Here is a 16,241-nt window from a genome sequence, read left to right as displayed (position 1 = left end):
GTCTAGTGGTTTTCCCTACTTTCTTCAATTTGAGTCTGAATTTGGCAATAAGGAGTTCATGATCTGAGACACAGTCAGCTCCTGGTTTTGTTTGTGCTTCTTTTGTAGAGCTTCTCCATCTTTGGCTGCAAAGAATATAATCAATCTGATTTCGGTGTTGGCCATCTGGTGATGTTCATGTGTAGAGTCTTCTCTTGTGTTGTTGGAAGAGGGTGTTTGCTATGACCAGTCCATTCTTTTGGCAGAACTCTATTAGCCTTTGCTCTGCTTCATTCTGTACTCCAAGGCCAAATTTGCCCGTTACTCCAGGTGTTTCTTGACTTCCTACTTTTGCATTCCAGTCCCCTATAATGAAAAGGACATCTTTTTTGGATGTTAATAATAGAAGGTCTTATAGAGACCTTCATAGAGCCATTCAACTTCAGCTTCTTCAGCCTTACTGTTCAGGGCATAGACTTGGATTACCGGGATATTGAATGGTTTGCCTTGGAAACGGACAGAGATCCTTCTGTCATTTTTGAGACTGCATCCAAGTATTGTACCTTGGACTCTTTTGTTGACTATGATGGTTACTCCATTTCTTCTAAGTGATTCTTGCCTGCAGTAGTAGATATAATGGTCATCTGATTTAAATTCATTCATTCCAGTCCATTTTAGTTCGCTGATTCCTAAAATGTCGATGTTCTCTCTTGCTATCTCCTGTTTGATCACTTCCAATTTGCCTTGGTTCATAGACCTAATATTCCCGGTTCCTATGCAGTATTGCTCTTTATAGCATCGGACCTTCCTTCCATCACCAGTAACATCCACAACTGAGTGTTGATTTTGCTTTGTCTCTGTCTCTTCATTCTTTTTTTTTTTTTTTAAATTTTAGTTTTTTATTTTTAAATTTTAAAATCTTTAATTCTTACATGCATTCCCAAACATGAACCCCCTCCACCTCCCTCCCCATAACAACTTTCTGGGTCATCCCCATGCACCAGCCCCAAGCATGCTGCATCCTGCGTCAGACATAGACTGGCGATTCAATTCACATGATAGTATACATGTTAGAATGTCATTCTCCCAAATCATCCCACCCTCTCCCTCTCCCTCTGAGTCCAAAAGTCCATTATACACATCTGTGTCTCTTTCCCTGTCTTGCATACAGGGTCGTCATTGCCATCTTCCTAAATTCCATATATATGTGTTAGTATACTGTATTGGTGTTTTCTTTCTGGCTTACTTCACTCTGTATAATCGGCTCCAGTTTCATCCATCTCATCAGAACTGATTCAAATGAATTCTTTTTAACAGCTGAGTAATACTCCATTGTGTATATGTACCACCGCTTTCTTATCCATTCATCTGCTGATGGACATCTAGGTTGTTTCCATGTCCTGGCTATTATAAACAGTGCTGCAATGAACATTGGGGTACATGTGTCTCTTTCAATTCTGGTTTCCTCGGTGTGTATGCCCAGAAGTGGGATTGCTGGGTCATAAGGTAGTTCTATTTGCAATTTTTAAAGGAATCTCCACACCGTTCTCCATAGTGGCTGTACTAGTTTGCATTCCCACCAACACTGTAGGAGGGTTCCCTTTTCTCCACACCCTCTCCAGCATTTATTGCTTGCAGATTTTTGGATCGCAGCCATTCTGACTGGTGTGAAGTGGTACCTCATTGTGGTTTTGATTTGCATTTCTCTAATAATGAGTGATGTTGAGCATCTTTTCATGTGTTTGTTAGCCATCCATATGTCTTCTTTGGAGAAATGTCTATTTAGTTCTTTGGCCCATTTTTTGATTGGGTCGTTTATTTTTTGGAATTGAGCTGCATAAGTTGCTTGTATATTTTTGAGATTAGTTGTTTGTCAGTTGCTTCATTTGCTATTATTTTCTCCCATTCAGAAGGCTGTCTTTTCACCTTGCTTATAGTTTCCTTTGTTGTGCAGAAGCTTTTAATTTTAATTAGATCCCATTTGTTTATTTTTGCTTTTATTTCCAGAATTCTGGGAGGTGGATCATAGAGGATCCTGCTGTGATTGATGTCTGAGAGTGTTTTGCCTATGTTCTCCTCTAGGAGTTTTATAGTTTCTGATCTTACATTTAGATCTTTAATCCATTTTGAGTTTATTTTTGTGTGTGGTGTTAGAAAGTGATCTAGTTTCATTCTTTTACAAGTGATTGACCAGTTTTCCCAGCACCACTTGTTAAAGAGATTGTCTTTACTCCATTGTATATTCTTGCCTCCTTTGTCAAAGATAAGGTGTCCATATGTGTGTGGATTTATCTCTGGGCTTTCTATTTTGTTCCATTGATCTATATGTCTGTCTTTGTGCCAGTACCATACTGTCTTGATGACTGTGGCTTTGTAGTAGAGCCTGAAGTCAGGCAAGTTGATTCCTCCAGTTCCATTCTTCTTTCTCAAGATTGCTTTGGCAATTCGAGGTTTTTGTATTTCCATACAAATCTTGAAATTATTTGTTCTAGTTCTGTGAAAATGTGGCTGGTAGCTTGATAGGGATTGCATTGAATTTGTAAATTGCTTTGGGTAGTGTACTCATTTTCACTATATTGATTCTTCCAATCCATGAACATGGTATATTTCTCCATCTATTAGTGTCCTCTTTGATTTCTTTCATCAGTGTTTTATAGTTTTCTATATACAGGTCTTTAGTTTCTTTAGGTAGATATATTCCTAAGTATTTTATTCTTTTCGTTGCAATGGTGAATGGAATTGTTTCCTTAATTTCTTTTCTACTTTCTCATTATTCGTGTATAGGAATGCAAGGGATTTCTGTGTGTTGATTTTATATCCTGCAACTTTACTATATTCACTGATTAGCTCTAGTAATTTTCTGGTGGAGTCTTTAGGTTTTTCCATGTAGAGGATCATGTCATCTGCAAACAGTGAGTTTTACTTCTTCTTTCCAATTTGGATTCCTTTTATTTCTTTTTCTGCTCTGATTGCTGTGCCCAAAACTTCCAGAACTATGTTGAATAGTAGCGGTGAAAGTGGACACCCTTGTCTTGTTCCTGACTTTAGGGGAAATGCTTTCAATTTTTCACCATTGAGGATAATGTTTGCTGTGGGTTTGTCATAGATAGCTTTTATTATGTTGAGGTATGTTCCTTCTATTCCTGCTTTCTGGAGAGTTTTTATCATAAATGGATGTTGAATTTTGTCAAAGGCCTTCTCTGCATCTATTGAGATAATCATATGGTTTTTATTTTTCAATTTGTTAATGTGGTGAATTACATTGATTGATTTGCGGATATTGAAGAATCCTTGCATCCCTGGGATAAAGCCCACTTGGTCATGGTGTATGATCTTTTAATGTGTTGTTGGATTCTGATTGCTATAATTTTGTTGAGGATTTTTGCATCTATGTTCATCAGAGATATTGGCCTGTAGTTTTCCTTTTTTGTGACATCTTTGTCAGGTTTTGGTATTAGGGTGATGGTGGCCTCATAGAATGAGTTTGGAAGTTTGCCTTCCTCTGCAACTTTCTGGAAGAGTTTGAGGAGGATAGGTGTTAGCTCTTCTCGAAATTTTGGTAGAATTCAGCTGTGAAGCCATCTGGACCTGGGCTTTTGTTTGCTGGAAGATTTCTGATTACAGTATCAATTTCCGTGCTTGTGATGGGTCTGTTAAGATTTTCTATTTCTTCCTGGTTCAGTTTTGGAAAATTGTACTTTTCTAAGAATTTGTCCATTTCTTCCACGTTGTCCATTTTATTGGCATACAACTGCTGATAGTAGTCTCTTATGATCCTTTGTATTTCTGTGTTGTCTGTTGTGATCTCTCCATTTTCATTTCTAATTTTATTGATTTGATTTTTCTCTCTTTGCTTCTTGATGAGTCTGGCTAATGGTTTGTCAATTTTATTTATCCTTTCAAAGAACCAGCTTTTGGCTTTGTTGATTTTTGCTATGGTCTCTTTTGTTTCTTTTGCATTTATTTCTGCCCTAATTTTTAAGATTTCTTTCCTTCTACTAACTCTGGGGTTCTCCAACTCTTCCTTTTCTAGTTGCTTTAGTTGTAGAGTTAGGTTATTTATTTGACTTTTTTCTTGTTTCCTGAGGTATGCCTGTATTGCTATGAACTTTCCTCTTAGCACTGCTTTTATAGTGTCCCACAGGTTTTGGGTTGTTGTGTTTTCATTTTCATTAGTTTCTATGCATATTTTGATTTCTTTTTGATTTCTTCTGTGATTTGTTGGTTATTCAGAAGTGTGTTGTTCAACCTCCATATGTTGGAATTTTTAATAGTTTTTCTCCTGTAATTGAGATCTAATCTTAATGCATTATGGTCAGAAAAGATGCTTGGAATGATTTCGATTTTCTTGAATTTATCAAGTTTAGATTTATGGCCCAGGATGTGATCTATCCTGGAGAAGGTTCCATGAGCACTTGAAAAAAGGTGAAATTCGTTGTTTTGGGGTGAAATGTCCTATAGATATCAATTAGGTCTAACTGATCTAATGTATCATTTAAAGTTTGCGTTTCTTTGTTAATTTTCTGTTTAGTTGATCTGTCCATAGGTGTGAGTGGGGTATTAAAGTCTCCCACTATTATTGTGTTATTGTTGATTTCCCCTTTCATACTTGTTAGCATTTGTCTTACATATTGTGGTGCTCCTATATTGGGTGCATATATATTTATAATTGTTATATCTTCTTCTTGGATTGTTCCTTTGATCATTATGTAGTGGCCTTCTTTGTCTCTTTTCACAGCCTTTGTTTTAAAGTCTATTTTATCGGATATGAGTATTGCCACTCCTGCTTTCTTTTGGTCTCTATTCGCGTGGTATATCTTTTCCAGCCCTTCACTTTCAGTCTGTATGTGTCCCTTGTTTTGAGGTGGGTCTCTTGTAAGCAGCATATAGAGGGGTCTTGTTTTTGTATCCATTCTGCCAGTCTTTGTCTTTTGGTTGGGGCGTTCAACCCATTTACGTTTAAGGTAATTATTGATAAGTATGATCCCGTTGCCATTTACTTTATTGTTTTCGGTTCGGGTTTATACACCCTTTCGTGTTTCCTGTCTAGAGGATATCCTTTAGAATTTGTTGGAGAGCTGGTTTGGTGGTGCTGAATTCTCTCAGCTTTGCTTGTCTGTAAAGCTTTGATTTCTCCTTCGTATTTGAATGAGATCCTTGCTGGGTACAGTAATCTGGGCTGTAGGTTATTGTCTTTCATCACTTTAAGTATGTCTTGCCATTCCCTCCTGGCCTGAAGAGTTTCTATTGACAGATCAGCTGTTATCCTTATGGGAATCCCCTTGTGTGTTATTTGTTGTTTTTCCTTGCTGCTTTTAATATTTGTTCTTTGTGTTTGATCTTTGTTAATTTGATTAATATGTGTCTTGGGGTGTTTCGCCTTGGGTTTATCCTATTTGGGACTCTCTATGTTTCTTGGACTTGGGTGATTATTTCCTTCCCATTTTAGGAAGTTTTCAACTATTATCTCCTCAAGGATTTTCTCATGGTCTTTCTTTCTGTCTTCTTCTTCTGGGACTCCTATAATTCGAATGTTGGAGCGTTTCATATTGTCCTGGAGGTCTCTGAGATTGTCCTCGTTTCTTTTAATTCGTTTTTCTTGTTTCCTCTCTGATTCATTTATTTCTACCATTCTATCTTCTATTTCACTAATCCTATCTTCTGCCTCCGTTATTCTACTATTTGTTGCCTCCAGAGAGTTTCTGATCTCATTTATTGTGTTATTCATTATATTTTGATTCTTTTTTATTTCTTCTAGGTCCTTGCTAAACCTTTCTTGCATCTTCTCAATCCTTGTCTCTAGGCTATTTATCTGTGTTTCCATTTTGATTTCAAGATTTTGGATCATTTTCACTATCAATATTCGGAATTCCTTCTCCGGTAGATTCCTACTTCTTCCTCTTTTGTTTGGTTTGGTGGGCAACTTTCCTGTTCCTTTACCTGCTGAGTATTCCTCTGTCTCTTCATCTTGGTTATATTGCTGTGTTTGGGGTGGCCTTTTTATATTCTGATAATTTGTGGAGTTCTCTTTATTATGGAGCTTCCTCACTTTGGGTGGGGTTCTATCAGTGGCTTGTCAAGGTTTCCTGGTTAGGGAGGCTTGTGTTGGAGTTTTGGTGGGTGGAGCTGGGTTTCTTCTCTCTGGAGTGCAGTGGAGTGACCCGTAATGGGTTATGAGACATCAAAGGTTTTGGGATAATTTTGAGCTGCCTGTATATTGAGGCTCAGGGGAGTGTTCCTGTGTTGCTGGAGAATTTGGGTGGTATGTCTTGTTTTGGAACTTGTTGGCCCTTGGGTGGAGCTTGGTTTCAGTGTAGGTATGAAGGCATTTGATGAGCTCCTATTGCTTAATGTTCCCTGAATTCAAGAGTTCTCTAATGTTTTCAGGCTTTGGGTTTAAGCTTCCTGCTTCTGGTTTTCAGTTTTATTTTTACAGTAGCCTCTAGACTTCTCCATCTATACAGCACCGATGATAAAACATCTAGGTTAAAGATGAAAAGTTTCTCCACATTGAAGGACACTCAGAGAGGTTCACTGAGTTACAAGGAGAAGAGAAGATGGAGGGGGTAGTTAGAGGTAACTGGAATGAGATGCGGTGAGATCAAGAGGAGAGAGCAAGCTAGCCAGTAGTCACTTCCTTATGTGCGCTCTATAGTCTGGACCGCTCAGAGGTATTTACAGAGTTATACGGGGAAGAGGAGAGGGAGGATGTAGACAGAGGTGACCAGGAGGATAAGAGAGAGGAATGAGTAGGAGAGAGACAAATCCTGCCAGTAACCAGTTCTTTAGGTGTTCTCTACCGTCTGGAACACACAGAGATTCACAGAGTTGGATAGAGAAGAGATGGGGAGAAAAGAGACAGAGGCCACCTGGTGGAGAAAAAGGAGAGTCCAGAGGAGGAGAGTGGTCAAGCCAGTAATCTCGCTCTCAGGTAAACTTGGGTAGTGAAGTTTGGGTTTTTAAATGTACAAAATTGACAGCAAAAACCTAAGAGCAAAGATTAAAAATCTGGAGTAGAGGTTGGATTTTCAAAGATACAATATTAAAGAAAAGCAGAAGGAAAAGGAAGAAAGAAAAAAAGAATTATTAAAAAACAAACAAACAAACAAAAAACAAAACAAAACACCAACAACCATCCAAAGAGTATATATGGTGTTTGCCTTAAAAAAAAAAAAAAGTCTTTTTTTTAAAAATAGTAATACTAGGTTATAGAAATAAAAATTAGAGGAGAAATAGAAGACTTAACAATTAAAAAAAAGCTCGGAAAAAAAGGAAAAAAAAGCAAAAGCAAAAAAAAGAATGATTTTAAAAATATTAAAAAATTAAAAATATATCTGGCTCTTCTCTGATGTTATGGGCCATGTGGGCTCACTTCCAAGGTGGTTCCCTCTGTTTAACTTCTTCTGTTTGTTGGTTTTTAGGCTCACTAGTTCAGTCGCGCTGTGGGGAGGGGGGATGCTGTTTTTGAAGACAATGGTCTGCTTTTCTGGTTGCCTGATGTCCTCTGCCAGCCTACAGAAGTTGTTTTGTGGAGTTTGCTCGGTGTTGAAATGTTCTTTTGAGGAATTTGTGAGGGAGAACGTGATCTTCCCATCCTATTCCTCCGCCATCTTTCCCTCTCTCTGTCTCTTCATTCTTTCTGGAGTTATTTCTCCACTGATCTCCAGTAGCATATTGAGCATCTCCCGACCTAGGGAGTTCATCTTTTCAGTGTCCTATCATTTTTCCTTTTCATACTGTTTATGGGGTTCTCAAGGCAGAAATCCTGAAGGGGTTTGCCATTCCCTTCTCCAGTGGACCATGTTTTGTCAGAACTCTCCACCTTGTCCTGTGTGTCTTGGGTGGCCTTATGTGGCATGGCTAATAGTTTCATTGAGTTAGACAAGGCTGTGGTCCATGTGATTAGTTTGGTTAGTTTTCTGTGATTATGGATTTCAGTCTCTCTTCCATCTGATAGAGAAGGATAAAAGGATTATGAACATTGCCTGATGGGCTAGACTGAATGAGGGGGGAAATGGGTCTTGTTCTGATAGGTGGATTCATACTCAGTAAATTATTAATCCAATTTTCTGTTGATGGGTGGACCTGTGTTCCCTCCCTGTTATTTACCTGGGCTCAAACTATGGTGGAGGTAATTAAGATAATGGTACCTCCCTCAAAAGATTGCATGCATGGACTTCTGCATTCCATGCCTCCAATCCTATAGCAGGCCACCACTGGCCCATGTCTTCGCGGGAGACTACACAGGCAAGTCTGGGACAGCGTCCTGTGTGGTCACTGTTCCTTTCTCCTGGGTCCTGGCACACAAGGTTCTGTTGTGCACTGTTCGAGGGGACAACAGGGTATGTATAAATGTGCATTAATTTGTACTTTAGGGTTTCCAATTAAAGGAAATGAACTGTGACTATGGGATAGATTATAGAAAATGAGAAAAAATATCAGTGGCATTCTAACAATGTAATCCATCTTAGATCTCTTTCTCTAGATCTCAGGAACTGTGGTGCTAAAAACTACTAAAACCTGAGAGGTATCTCTCACCATAGTGAGATTTGTCCTTACTCAGCTAAGAACAAACATGCTAGGCAAAGAATCCCTGAACTACCCTGACTGCTTCTATGTGGAAATACTTTCTTCATTGGAACATTTACAATCTTCTTTAACCTAATCTTTCCTGTCAACCTTTGAACATATAACACTACCAGTTTGTTATTCACTGACTATATGTGTACTAACTAACACACCTGGCATTTAAACAAAGATATCTGCATTTTCATCTTTTGTATCTTGAACATCTCTTTAATGGGGTAAAATGAACAACTATATTTATTGCTATAGAAACATGTTCAAATACTAGGAAATGAGTAGGGAGAGATTGTCTGTGGGAAGTGTCTCATTCTTTTTTTCTTAAAAAAAAAAATCCTCCAAATTACATGGCATAATTAAGATCAAACTTGTAGTTACAAGTTCTTTAGCTCTTTTTATGTGGTTTAGTGTTTTGTGTATAGGAGAATAGAGGGGAAGACAGTGAAAATGAAAATTGATTTTAACCTCCCCCTACTTCTAAAGAGAAAATAAAACTAGCTAAACCTGTTTTGGAATGCAGAGGCTCTTTCTCAATAAAGACTAAGAAAAACTACAGCCTTAACACTGATCTTCAGTGTAACCATTTTCCATGTGAAATAGGCATGGGGAAGACAAATAACATACTGGCTCTGCAGTGCTGGAATTCACAGTTTCGTGAAGGAAGTATACAGACGTGGTAGGTGTTTCCACAGAAGTGTATACTCAAAAATGCAATTAGAAGACAAAAGAAAGGGGCTTAGTGCCACCTTGGGAGGTGTTTCTGGAAAGGAAAGGTTTTCTAGAGGAGAAGATGGTTGAGTTGAACCTTGATGGAAAGAGGACTGGAGCCGCTGGAAAGCATGCATTGCAACACATACAAAGTCCAAATGGAAGTGAAAAAACATCTAACTATTTACAGACAGACTCTGCCTTTTTCTTCTTTGCCTTGTGTTGCCTACTGTTAAATACATAGAAACCTTCCTTTAGAAGAATGTGGTCCCACATCGTATGGTTTTAATTCATTAGAATAAAGTTCAGGCCAGGATGGGGATACTGTGTGCATGGCGGTGTCTGTTCACGTAAAGATGCCTTCTGCTTTTAAGAGTATGTGCTTTTAAAAGGACTTGGAAATAGTCCAGTCTTTTTTGCTGACTCTGTTGTCTGCATAGCGAATTAGGAAAGACAGTGTTGGTGCTGCTAGATTTTATCTTAATCTTCACGTGGATTCTTTTATTACTTAATGTTCTTTAGGAATGGGCCAGAAAGGGATACCAGAGTGTGTTTTTCCTCTCTTTTCCTTTATTGGACTGCTCATATATACAATACACTTACAAACAGCAGGTTTCAATCTATCTCTTTGAAAGAGTGACTGTGCTTTTAAATTAGATGCTCTGCTTATAAGAGGGACCTAGTATTTATATGTGTGTGTGTGTGTAATCTCCAAGCTCCTGCAGGTGGAATGCTGCAGGAGAGTTCTATAGGACTAAAGGTTAGGTTTAAAATATTAGTCAAATATGAAGTTGTATTTTAGGGATTTTTCAAAAAAAAAACCAAAAAACAAAAACACTGTGCAGTTGCAAATATCGGTCAATAAATTGTTGCCAGAAACTGAACCACCAAATTTAATTTCATAGAGATTTCTGATGATTTCACAAGCAACTTAACAATGTAGAGTAATAATAATATGGTAACATTTTCCAAAAATGACAGGTAAATGTTTGCACCTGGTTGTCTTTTTTCCCCCCAAAGGATCATATATTCTTACAAAATGTTTCCTGATTTGAAAATGCCTGCACATTTCTAAAGGATAGATTGTGGTCCTTTAGTAACAGAATGAGTTCTTTAGGATTTGCTTCATATAATCTCATCTTTTCCCTTTTGTACTCTGCATACTTAACACTCACATGCTAATATTAGCACTAATGCCTTAGGCCTAAATAGCAATAATTACTGGATGACATACTGGCTTCTATTTAAGTTGACAACTCAATAACTTGACATATGCATTACATCTCTATTACACTGGAATCTAAATGGCACTTTATAAAGCATTCCTTTTATATTTAGTTCACTGACTGATCAGACTGGAGCTTATGCTCATCATGTGTCTATTAAATACTAGTGGATGTGTCATTATTTCTAAGACCTTGCCAGTGGTAGATAATGGAATCATGGAAAGCTATGTTTACAGAGAAATGCTGGGATTTTGATAATATGTGTTTCTTGAACAAGAAAAAGTCAAAGACATTTTTACAATTTTTTTTAACTTTTGTAGAAAATGCCATAAGTAGAAAATGCCATACCTAAGAAATTCGGTCTGGAATATAAGACATATAATTTTTTTTCCTCTCACAGTTGTTCAACAAATAAATCTAATTTAGAAAGTTATTTTTATGTTTTAGAAAGTTTTGTTTTAGAAACAGTTCAATTATCAATATGAAGAGCATAATAATTATAAAATATGTATATCTGTTTTTGTTACCTAAACCTCACATAGCTTGGAATATTTCAATCTATTCTACAATATAAGCAAAGTTTAACATACAAACATTCTTTCTCTGCTTCACTCTTCTCCTGCCTTTAATCTTCTCTTCACCTTAACCCTTCTCCTTTCTCCTCTTTTGCTTCCAAAAGATATTAGGCTGGGGTAGGAATGATGGCAGGCACAGGGTTTATGTGGAATGAGTTTGTTAGTGTGGGCGGACGTGGTCAGGACAGCCCACGCAGAGACTGTGTGTCAGAGTGAAGTAGTAAGGGCAGCCTTCAGGTTTTGGGAGATTAGTCACACATAGGGAATTTATCAAAAAACTAAATATATTGAGGATATTGGAAACTGAGTTTCTCGATAGAGAATGAAGGCACACATATTAGAAGATTGTTGACATTGGAACACCACATTAATAATGAGCTTATCAACTTCTAAATACCAACTGTCCACTAAAAAGCACCCTAGACCACTAGAGAAACTGGTAATTTTAATACTGCCAGAAATATCTTGTTGGGACAGTAAGGAACAACTAAAGAAAAATGGGAATATAATAAAAGGATTCATAAGTCAGTTTTAAGGGGTTCATATTGGCCAAAGAAAGGTCAATCTAACCATTCATTTCTATAATGATACTAACAAACAATAAGAAAGAAATCAATGAATACACACTGATATAAATAAGCAAATCTATAAATAAATGGGAAATAATACAAGTAGAAGTAGTGACAAACCATGATTTGGCACTATCCTAGCTACAATTTATTCAAAAAACAAATATCAATGACTGCTAAAAATAGATGACAGTGGGATGAGGAAATGGATATTTAGTTTCAAATTACTTCTACACAAAATTCTTAATTAGGAAAAAGAGTGGAGGAAACTAATACCATCCTAATCAGGTGAACAAAGTTAACACAACACAAAGATTAAGACAAAAACAATGATGTACTACATGATAAGGTGCATAAAAACGAAAGCATAGTATTGTTTGCCGGATACGTCTCTAAAAAAATGTATAATCTGACTCTCTTTATGAGAAAACATCAGCCCAACCTAAATTAAGAATATTTCACAAAATGATAGCCTGAAATCTTGAAAAACATGAAGGCTATGAAATCAAAAGACCATTGAGGAAGGTTCCTGGATGAAGCAGATTAGAAAGATATGACAACTGGGTATATGTATGATCCTGGATTGAATGCTTTCAATATAAAGGATGCAACTGAAACTTTAAAAGGTTCTGTGAGTAAATGGTATGCAGTTGTTTGCATTCCTCTTGCTACTTTTCAGGAAGTATGAAGTTATTTGAAAATAAAATCAATATTTTGAATATGAAAAACACATTTTTATACTTCTTTCTAAATGCTTTTTAAAAATTAACCTTATAGAAGTAGAACTGATCTACAAAAAAGCTGCACATATTTATTGTATTCCATTTGGTGAATGTGGACACATTACATACACCCATGAAACTACTTTCACAGTCAAGGTAGTAAATATATCACCACTTCCAAAAGTTTACTCTTGCCCCAATTTTGTGTGTATGTGTGTGTAAAAAGAATACTTAATATGAAATATATCCACTTAGCAAATATTTAAATGAATATTATTGTTAAGTATAAATGCATTTTTAAGAGATATGTTAACCTGCTTCATTTGCATGACATGCAATTTAAGTTTTGCCTAATTTCCAGCAATATACTCACATTGAAACTCCCCATGACATACTAATAGAGATATAAAATCAGCAACTATGGGAGGAGTGCTTTTGAACTTCCCTTTATTTCCTTTGACCTGGACACCTGCATCCTGGATGGTATCTTTCTAAGTTCGTCATGACAGTGCAATAGGAAATGGCCATCTTATCAAACTTCCTGGAAATCTTTCTTTCCCAAAGAAAACAAGGACAAAACTCACATAAGCAAATGTTCCCTTCACACTGCTTCTCTCAGCGTTCTCCAATATTGAATTCGTTAACAGATACCCTGAAGGGATGGTAGTTTTGTGGGGAAAGACGACACTATATCCATATTTATTAACAGCCCTTCAAACAGAATAGCAATTTCCCTTGAGAGTGTGCCCTTACAAACAACATAATATAGTGTCCAACGCTTCACATAAAGCATGTCATTAACTGCAGAACTATCTATCATGTGGTCTGTCTCATGTTTCTTTCATTTTTTGCTGATGCCAAATGATCACAAAATTTCCCAGAAGCAAATGAACATCACAAAAAATGAGTACAGAAGACAGTTCGTGTACTTCTTAGAAAGGAAGAAGGAAGCAGGATGAGTTCAAGGAGAAAAACAGGACTTAAGGGCACAGAGGGGCAAAATGATGCAGAGAGACTCATGGGCCTTTGGAAGTGTCTATGAGTCAATCTTGTAGCTCCGTCAGTAAAGAATCTACCTCCAATGCGGGAGACCCAGGTTCGATACCTGGGTTGGGAAGAACACTGGTGAAGGAAATAGCAAAGCAGTCCAGTATTCTTGCCTGGAGAATCCCATGGGCAGAGGTATCTGGCAGGCTACAGTCCACAGGGTCTCAAGAGTCAGACACAACCTCCACCGGCATGAAACAATCACCAAAGCAGATCAGATACTACAGTCGTCTGTTCTGATAGTCTTTACTGACCAGTGAAGCAGCCAAAGAATATTTTGAAAATTTTCAAAATGTATCTAAATAACAGATGCCAAAAGATCACCCATTTCCCCCCAAATCTCTATGGGAATATTGTTTCATTATTTTAGCTGTGTGTGTGTGTGTGTGTGTGTGTGTGCACACAGGCGCTGAGTCATGTCTGACTCTTTGCGACCCCATGGACTGTAGCCTGCCAGGCTCCTCTGTCCATGGAATTCTACAGGCAATAATGCTGGAGTGGTTGCTATTTCCTTCTCCAGGGGATCATCTTGACTCAGGGGTGGAACCTGTATCTCTTGTATCTCCTGCATTGGCATATGGATTATTTACCACTGTGCCATCTGGGAAGTCCAATTCATATTAATTCCACATATCTGTATTTGACTGCCTACTATTGCCAAAACACTTTTAGAAATAATGAAGAGTATAGAAAGATAAATATGGTATAGTCTCGTATCAGAAAGCCGAGTCTGTGAGACGGCATTACTCTAGTACAAGACAAAAGATGATACATTCCTTTGGGTTTTGGTTGTTGCTTTTTGGAATCAAATGTTTCCTAGAAAATAAAACAGAAAAGACTTGATCAAATCTGTAAATGTTTGTTAAAAAAAAAAAAAAAAGAATCAGAGATGGGTTACAGATAAGTTTGCATGGGGACTACAGAGGATCTCCATGGCAGGGTCAAAAATGTTTCTTTGTATGGTAGACTGGGAAGGATTATAAAGGTCAAGACTCAGAATCAGAAGGTCCCAAGAAGTCTGAAAGCACCTGTGGAGTTATGGTTTGTAAGGAGAATGGGAATGGGAGAGAAACAGTACATGGAAGAGAAAGTGGGCAGGATGCAGGGGAAAAACAAATGTGGGCTTCTTCAGTGTTTGCCCAAGGCCAGTCTTGTTATCTCAACTGCTACATCCACACTTAAAGAGTTAATAATGCAGGAACTATCGACCTCCTTCATCCGTCACACTCCTTGCTCACATGCAGCCCCCACACCATCAGTGCCTTAACAAGGCTCTGCTGTTCATGCCAGGATTTTCTTTTTTTATATTTTTATTATTGTTTTTATTACTTGGATTTATAAGTGTCACTTGCTGTATACTAAACAGTGTAAGTTGGTATTTGGATTTCATGTGTTTTTAGAGAGCACTTGCTCAGCACAAAAGAAAGGGGGAAGAAAAGCTGTTACATGTTTTCTGCCAAAAGCCTCCCTACTCAAAGTTTAGATTCACCTGGAAGGAGATCTGATGACAAAAAAATACATGGAATTTCCAATATTATAATTCACACAGTCTGTGTTAAAATAAAAAATAACCTAGAGCAGGAAATATATTTTACTTGATATTTGCAGTGATTGTTTTATGGTTTGCTCTGGGCATTTGGTTTATTAACTATAACTCTTAAACACAGAGATCATTTGATCATTTCTTTTCCTCTGTTTTTATCTGTTAAACACAGAGATCGTTTGATCATTTTTTCCCCTCTGTTGTCATCTGTTCTTTTCTTATATAACTATTACTATATGGATGTTGTTCTCTTTTGAATGCTCCTCTTATTCTTTTCTTATCTGAATATCCCTTTTAAATAGCAAACTATATTTAATTCATAGTCCTATATATCTGTTGAAAGGTGATTTTGAGCACTCAGTCTTTTGACCTCCATTTGGCCACGTAAAAATGGACTTTGGGCCTGGAACCCTTCCTTACCAAGTGATATTAATAAAAGATCTTCCCAGTCTAGCTGAGCTTACTGCATGTGTGAATATCATTCCCTGCTTCAGATTTAAGGTATTACCCCTCTTTTTCTGGTTAAGAACAGGAATCAGTGGCCCTCAGGAAGACTTTCTGAGGCCCTCCCAGCTTTCTGTGTTTCAGGCTTAAAGAGGAGAGAAAGAAGTCCTTCTATTATAGCACAAAGATTGTATACAGCTCTGCAACCACATGGGCTGCAGAGTAGATCTGAGGTCCAATGGGTACTGACACAGTGCAAAAAGCTACAGCCTGTGCCCTTTCCTGGTAGCACTCAAGCCTCGTGTGCATGCAGTCTGTTCTCAGCGACCTCAAATCATGCTCTAGTCTCTCTTCTTTGCGGCATTTAACTCCCTTTTTAAACTGGAAGGCACACTTTGGACACTCAGTAAATGAGCTTACAAAGTCTTTCTAAGGATACCAATAATTTTACTTTCTGAAGTTTGCTTTTCCCTATGTACTTTTTTCCCTCTGTTAGACTATTCACTACATTCCATACTGAAGAATTTTCTCAGATATCTGTTCATCATTAGTTTTCTACTTATATTCAAGAGTAGGGGATTAAAATGTTGTTTGGAAGTTCTGAGCATGTGGGTGTGGGTGTTCAACTGTGGGTTTCATCGAAAAATGATCCGACTGGGCCATTTTCATTGGAAAATCCCTCTGTCAGGATCTTAATGTTTTGTCTTTTGGTGTGGTTAGATTCTGCAGACTCTTCAGTCTTCTGCCTGGAACCAATGTTTTGAGAGCTAAGAGAAAGAAGATGGCTGGGCAGAGGGGATGTCTCAGCCCTTCCTGTAAATATACATACTTGTTGATGTTTCACC

Source organism: Ovis aries, chromosome 4 (genome assembly GCF_016772045.2).
Source record: "Ovis aries strain OAR_USU_Benz2616 breed Rambouillet chromosome 4, ARS-UI_Ramb_v3.0, whole genome shotgun sequence".
NCBI lineage: Eukaryota > Metazoa > Chordata > Mammalia > Artiodactyla > Bovidae > Ovis > Ovis aries.
The sequence above is the reverse complement of the archived record's forward strand: the minus strand, read 5'-3'. Positions refer to the sequence as shown.